The following is a 7,500-nucleotide window of genomic DNA, read 5'->3' as shown; positions in this document are numbered from 1 at the left end:
CCGATACGGTGAGATAACGTGAGTAAAGAGCATTTTCCAAGGACTCAACTATGCGCCGAGCAAGGCTCGAACCCAGGACCTTCCGATCCGAAAGCTAGTGTCAGAGCACAAGACCACGTAGCCCTTTCCTTACCAGGCATTTTCAGAATTTTCCCCAAAATTTCACACCCACCCAACAAAAAATAGGTTTTTCTTCCTCAAACAGAAAAGCAACAAATACATTCTATACATAATAATGATCAACAAAATTAACTCTACAACACAGTGTCACGTTTTTATAGCTATAGATAGTATGCGCTTGGCTAACAAGCTCATAACATTGCCATCCGGAAGTACAACGGACCAACACACAAAACTGTGTGTATCCATGAACGTTTATAGCCAGGTTAATACAGTTCAGTGAGTATTACTCATAAACGCGGATGGCAAAAACCAACAACAAAGACCTGAGTGACGTCAACATCGAAATATCTATAATAAAACATTTTTCTATAAATTGTGTGATTTACAAACGACATCTGAATGATAAAAGTGCTGGTCGGACCGTAACCAGAATGTGACGATTTTCTTTCACTTGATAAGGAGAAGGTTAATCTTATAGATAGTATGCAGATGACGTCACTCAGGCCTTTGTTATTGTTTTTGCCATCCGCGTTTGTGAGTTGTTCTCACTAAACTGTATTAACCAGACTATAAAAGTTCATGGTTACACAGAGTTTGTGTGTTGGTCCGTTATACTTCCGGATGGCAATGTTGTGAACTCCTTGGCCAAGCGCATTCTATCTATATGGAAGGAACTGAGTTGACGTCACTCAGATCTTTGTTTGTGATCTTTGACGGCATTTTGGTGATTAGTTCTCACTGAATTATATCAAACTATACATGTTCAAGTTTACAAATGTGACGCATCGTCTCAAAACGGTATTATGAAACTGATGCTAAAAAGTCAAATCAAAGCTAAACTAATCAAAGTTATGAATTGCTGGTATGTAGCACTCTAAATATGATATTCATTCTCCTCTATAAAGCAAATAAACTCAACGCGAGTCTGATAGTTCTGGCCACAAATTCAATTTTTAAGCAACTTAATCATCCCGACTTAACACCGTTTTGAGACGAGGGGTCACAAATGGTTTTGTGTGTTGGTAAATTATATCCTGCTGGTAGATGCTGTGAGTATTTTACCTAAATTCAAAGCATCAATATATAACAATACCATAAAAACAATTTTTTCAAGGCGATTTACCAAGGGTCTCAAGCAAACAGCAAAACTTAACATGTGGGACGAAGCGTGGCACCTTAGAAGGCGTACTTACAACGTTTTTTCCAGGCAGGTACTCATTTTACACCTGAGTGGAATGAGAGAATGTGAATAAAGACCGGCTCAGAATGGATCTCGGACCAGGTACCTATCGGTACGAGGGTGGTGTCATCCTAAGTATGATATCACAAAGCCATTTACGTATAATAAGAGGAGAAGATAGATAGATAGATAGATAGATAGATAGATAGATAGATAGATAGATAGATAGATAGATAGATAGATAGATAGATAGATAGATAGATAGTGGCTATGTGGTCTAGTGGTATGACACTCGCTTTCGGATCGGAAGGTCCTGGGTTCGAGCCTCGCTCGGCACCTAGTTGAGTCCCTGGAAAAGGCTCTTTACTCACATTCTCTCAGGTGTAAAATGAGTACCTGGCCGTTAACAGCGTTGTCTCTGTCCGAAAAATTGTGATATCGCCTAACAGGCGTCATGTCTCGTTCTTCATGTTACATGTTGCTGTTGGTCAGGGACCCCTTGTAAAGCGCTTTGAGCACATTTAGTGGATATTGCGCTATATAAAAAAAAGCTCAAAGATAATATTGTTGGAAAAGGGAAACAAAGACAATTCTGCCGGATTCTGGAAAAACCCTTATTTAAAAATTTGGCCAGAAAACTCGTCCTTCAAATATCGATCGAATTAAATGACCCTCATCTTGGCAAAAACTTTCAAACCTGGGATAAAGTAAGACTTCGCGAAGTCCCAGGTTTGAAAGTTTTTGCCAAGATGAGGGTCATTTCAATCGATCGATATTTGAAGGACGAGTTTTCTGGCCAAATTTTTAAATATGGGTTTTTTCCAGAGTACGGCAGAACTGGTGGGTGATGGTTGTCTTAGAACAATGGTTCTAAAAATAGACCGTGTTTGTTGTGTTAGAAGACGCTGAAGAACAAGGAGAGGTTGTTACATGGAGAGGGGGTGAGGGAGGGAGATAGATTGTATTGTGTTTGTTTTGGGGTATTGGTGGTGGTGGTGGTGGTGGTGGTAGTAGTAGTAGTAGTAGTAGTAGTGTAGTAGTAGTAGTAGTAGTAGTAGTAGTAGTAGTAGTAGTAGAGTAGTAGTAGTGTAGTAGTAGTAGTAGTAGTAGTATGTAGTAGTAGTAGTAGTAAGTAGTAGTATAGTAGTAGTAGTAGTAGTAGTAGTATGTAGTGTAGTAGTATAGAGTGTAGTAGTTGAGTAGTAGTAGTATGTAGTAGTAGTAGTAGTAGTAGTAGTAGTAGTAGTAGTAGTAGTAAGTAGTAGTAGTAGTGTAGTAGTAGTAAGTAGTGTAGTAGTAGTAGTAGAGTAGTAGTAGTAGTAGTAGTAGTAGTAGTAGTGTATGTAGTAGTATGAGTAGTGTAGTAGTGTATATGTAGAGTATTGTAGTGTGAGTGTATGTATGGATGTATGTATGTTTGTGCTGTTGTGATGTGTGATGTAGTAATGATGCAATGAGATGTTTGTGTGTGTGTGTGATGATTTGTAAATCCTTTGCCTTTGGTTTCTTTGGAAAATTTAGAAGATAACAAATTGGACAGATAAGAACGGGTTATGTAAAAAACAAACAAACAAACAAACAAATAAACAAACAATCATTCAAGGGAGGTGCTGATAAAGGAGGAGGGAAGAGAGAGGGGGGGGGGGGGAGGGGAGTTGTGCTAGAAAAGCAGAGAGAGAGAGAGAGAGAGAGAGAGAGAGAGAGAGAGAGAGAGAGAGAGAGAAGAGACAGATAGATAGATAGATAGATAGATAGATAGATAGATAGATAGATAGATAGATAGATAGATAGATAGATAGATAGATAGATAGATAGAGAGAGAGAGAGAAAGAGAGAGAGAGAGACAAAGACAGAGAGTGGTCGAAAACAGTTAGAAAAACAGATAAAGGCAGATAAAAAAATACCCAAACGCAGACCTGCCAGCTACTACGAAAAAATGGTAAAAATACGAATTTTTGGCTTCAACAATAGAAATAAATAGACATTTTTGATTCATTACACTGTGATGAAAGGAAAACTGTGGTGTCCCAAAGCATCTATTGAAGGTTTTGAAGGCATATTTAATACTGATAAATGTAAAATAGTAATTTGTAAAGTCAATTATATTAACTTCTATTTCTTCTCTCTGAAAACTACGATTTTTTAACATTTCAAGTTGGCAGGTCTGTAAACGCAATCAATGTCATCCCAATGCGTTCGATCCTGTTGTTGAATGGCCAAAATAAGAGAATGGCATCTCTGTGTCTAATTGGCATTTGTTTGCCCCGATACAGACGCGTCCTTGTTGTCTTGTTGTCAGGGGCGGTTGGTCACATTGTATTTAAGGCGGCACAAATCCGAAATACAGAATCAAATTTTATTGGTCTAGTTAATTTAACTTAATTTGACCTACTTTGTATGTGTGTGTGTGTGTGTGTGTGTGTGTGTGTGGAGGGTGGTATTACAATTGTTTGCATATGTGCGTGTATTTGTGTGTGCGTGTATGTGTGTGTGTGTGTGTTAGAATATTAACGAGACATACTCACAAAAGAGCATCAATTATCTTGGACAAAACTTGTCTGTTAACTTTCACCTGTTCATTATAACGACTCACAGACGCAGCATGCCCTGTTTCCAACTGATTTCTTATATCTACAACGTTGAAAAGTTTATATTTAACAGCATCTGTGACATGGCTATTTGATTCAGAATGTTTCTTCAGTGCCTGAGAGATGTGCGCAATATCACTGAATCCTCCTGTTGTCCGTTATAGCATACATCACCAAAAATCAAGCAATAAAAACAATGAAGCGTTCTACGGCTTTCACTGGCAGTAAGCCATTCAACATTTTAAAAATAATCATTATTAAATCGGCGCTGTCTCCTCGGAGTGTTAGAAACTAAGTTAAATTAATTCACTGGTTTGTGTGGACCTAAATCTTTCACCACTATTTTCTCTTGAGGGGATAAGTGTCGGAATTGATTATCAATTAAAAAATCAACATGATTCATGATTGGTTACAAATTACAGAAATAACTTTTTAAAATAAAATGATTCAAGATAAAAACAAGTATGTTTCATAAACAATGACAACAGCGATAATACATTTTCTCTGAATACGAACGGTATGACACACAACTTTAGAATAATAGAATTCAAAAATCCACATTTAATTCCAAACGCAAAGCACTTGTTAACTTCACACACAATCAGCGACATCTTTATAATTATACTATTATTAGACAATGCACACAATACAAGTTGAGTAGGGATCGTTGGGAGTGTGCGGGGATGAAGGACTCCGTGGGGTTAGGGATTTTTATTTATAGTACCATGGGGCTCTTCTCGGTGCATACTTTGTTTACTGTTCTTTTTTATATTTAATATATATTTAAGCAAAACAAACAATGATGAAATATATATTTATTGCCACTCTCTTCATCCGTATATCTAAGTGAAGCAAAGCCTCTTCTTTCAGTGATAAAACTGATATGGTTTTAATTTATCCCAAGTAGGACCTCAGGGCGTGCATCGCTAGATTGGCCGTCTTGGCCTAATTATTTTAGCAGTGAAAGACAATAGTTAGTTGGGGAGGGAGGGTGGAGGGAGATTGGGGAGTGGTAACTAACTTTCTTCAATGTACAACGGAGTATAGGATAAGGACAGGACGGCCAAACGAAGACTGGCGCATATAAACAAAAAAAAACGTCTCCACCACACCACACCCTCCGCTCATTGTCACCCCGCGCAGGCAACGGGGGAAAGATGAAACGTGCCGATTTGACGCTACCTTCGCGAAGCGACGCACGAGTAATCAAATATTAAATTCAAAACAAAAAGCAGTATGTGCTAAATTTTTAATTTTATCAAAATTTGAAAATTGAAGTTTTTTGTTTGGCTGACATGTTAATCTACGGAAAATATAGGGCGGCACAAAACAACTTCGCTCTATTGACCGACCGCCAGTGCTTGTTGTCATGGGAAAGACACAATTGAAAAAAATGGAGGGAGTTTGTGTATGAGCAGCGTCTTATTGGTCAGAATCAGCGTGGGTGCGCAACCGGATGCGCGGGTTGACGGAGGTAGGAAACAATAACAAACCCACATGGTTGCCATTACCTCCACCATCATTCTCGCTCACGGTTTGTGGAAAGCACTTCATTACAGGCACGTAATAGTGAATCTAGTTTTTGTTTTGAACATTTCTATTATTATTCTTTGTAAATTGACCCATATTAAAAGAAACATACAAACAAAACAGGCATGACCAGTCACTAACAATGCCGTGTAGTGTGTAGACAGTAACACAGTACGGTGAACATGACTGACACTGGGATCGGAATGTCGGAACCCATGAGTCGTTCGCAACTCTGCCTCACGTATTCATTTAATCAGTCAATTTAATTTTTATTAAGCTTGCGTAAAACATACAAACAAAAAAGACATGACCAGTCACTAACAATGCAGTGTAGTGTGTAGACAGTAACACGGTACGGTGAACATGAATGACACTGGGATCGGAATGTCGGAACACAGTAGTCGTTCGCAACTCAGCCTCGCGTACTCATTTAATCAGTCAATTTAAATTTCATTTAGCTTGCCTATTCTTCAAGTTTATGATATATTCACTTTTTCTATTTAAAAAGGGTAATCCAAACAGACCATAAAAACGATTTTATAATAAGCCGACTTCAACTTCCATCACTTACGACACGAACTTATTTTGGGTGGGTTTTTTTAACAAAACCGTTTGACTCAAACTAAAGCTTCGGCATTGGATAAGGAGCGAGGTCCCTGTTGCCATCTTGCTTAGTTTATACAGAGACTGGGTTGCCAGCTTGGCTGTTCTTGATAAATAGTAGTAAATAGCACAACCTTGTGCAATGAGAGATAGAGAGAGAGAGAGAGAGAGAGAGATTTTGAACAAAAAACGAATATCTCTCTGAGCAAAGGAAATTATTTGAGAGAGTGATATTTATCATGCTTTTCAGTTTGTAGTTGAATTCTAGAATGGATTCTTTATAGTTCTCATTGATTGTATGTCAGTATGTCAGTCTTTAGGACACCGATTACCCTAATGCGGCCACAATTTACAATGTGACGGCCACAAGCCCGTTAAACACAGAGTGGGGTATTGTTGTTTGCAAGTAATGCTATGGTTTTAATAGGATATCTGTCTCCTATTAAAATACATTCCTGTGTTGGATTTTGGATTAAATTCATGTCTTCTTCGGATTTTGGGATATTTAATTTTCATGGATTGTGATTGTGATTTTCAAGACTATTAATGTAAGTAAATGCCCAAATAGATATTTTTATTCATTTATTCTTTATTTATTTTTTTTTAGTTTTGTTTTGTTTTGAAGCATTTATTATAAGAAATATTGTACATATGCACTTATACACCAAAGACTATATCCTTTCAACTGCTTATTATTAATATTATTATTATTATTATTATTATTATTTATTATTATTATTATTATTATTATTATTATTATTATTATTATTATTATTATTATTATTGTTATTGTTATTATTATTATTATTATTATTATTATTATTATTATTATTATTATTATTATTATTATTATTAATATTATTATTATTATTATTATTATTATATTATTATTATTATTATTATATGATAATAATAATAATAATAATAATAATAATAATAATAATAATAATAATAATAATAATAATAATAATAATAATAATAATAATAATAATTAATAATAATAAGTGCATTGAGTGAAATCCCAATCATGGTTGCCCAAATAAAACTGGCGCTAGAATCCCGACTACCTGTCTAAACGAATGTTGTTTGTACGATACATACTAACTACACGTTCAATATCGGGGGCAGAAAATATACGTTTGGTTTTATGAAATTAAAACAGTAGTCCCACATTGTTCTTTGATGTTATTTGTGGTTGCATTTGCTTTGAAACTTACACATTATATTGTGTTACATTGTTTACAAAATATTTCTGGTACTCGTATGCATGTGTAGTCAACGGACCACCGGTCAATCGTGTTCTTTATTATTTTATTATTAATTTTGGCTTGACATCTTACATATGTGAATTTGACAGGTTGTTATGGATGGTAATTATAACATTAAGTGATTTTTAAACATTTTTACGGCGTTTTAAATGTCTTTCTTGCATTCATTGCCAAGCACCTCCACTTTTCTGTTACTATTTTAACGATC

The sequence above is a fragment of the Berghia stephanieae genome, chromosome 7 (genome assembly GCF_034508935.2).
Source record: "Berghia stephanieae isolate SIO BIC M18660-M18661 chromosome 7, UCSD_Bste_1.3, whole genome shotgun sequence".
NCBI lineage: Eukaryota > Metazoa > Mollusca > Gastropoda > Nudibranchia > Aeolidiidae > Berghia > Berghia stephanieae.
This window is presented reverse-complemented; position numbering follows the sequence as displayed.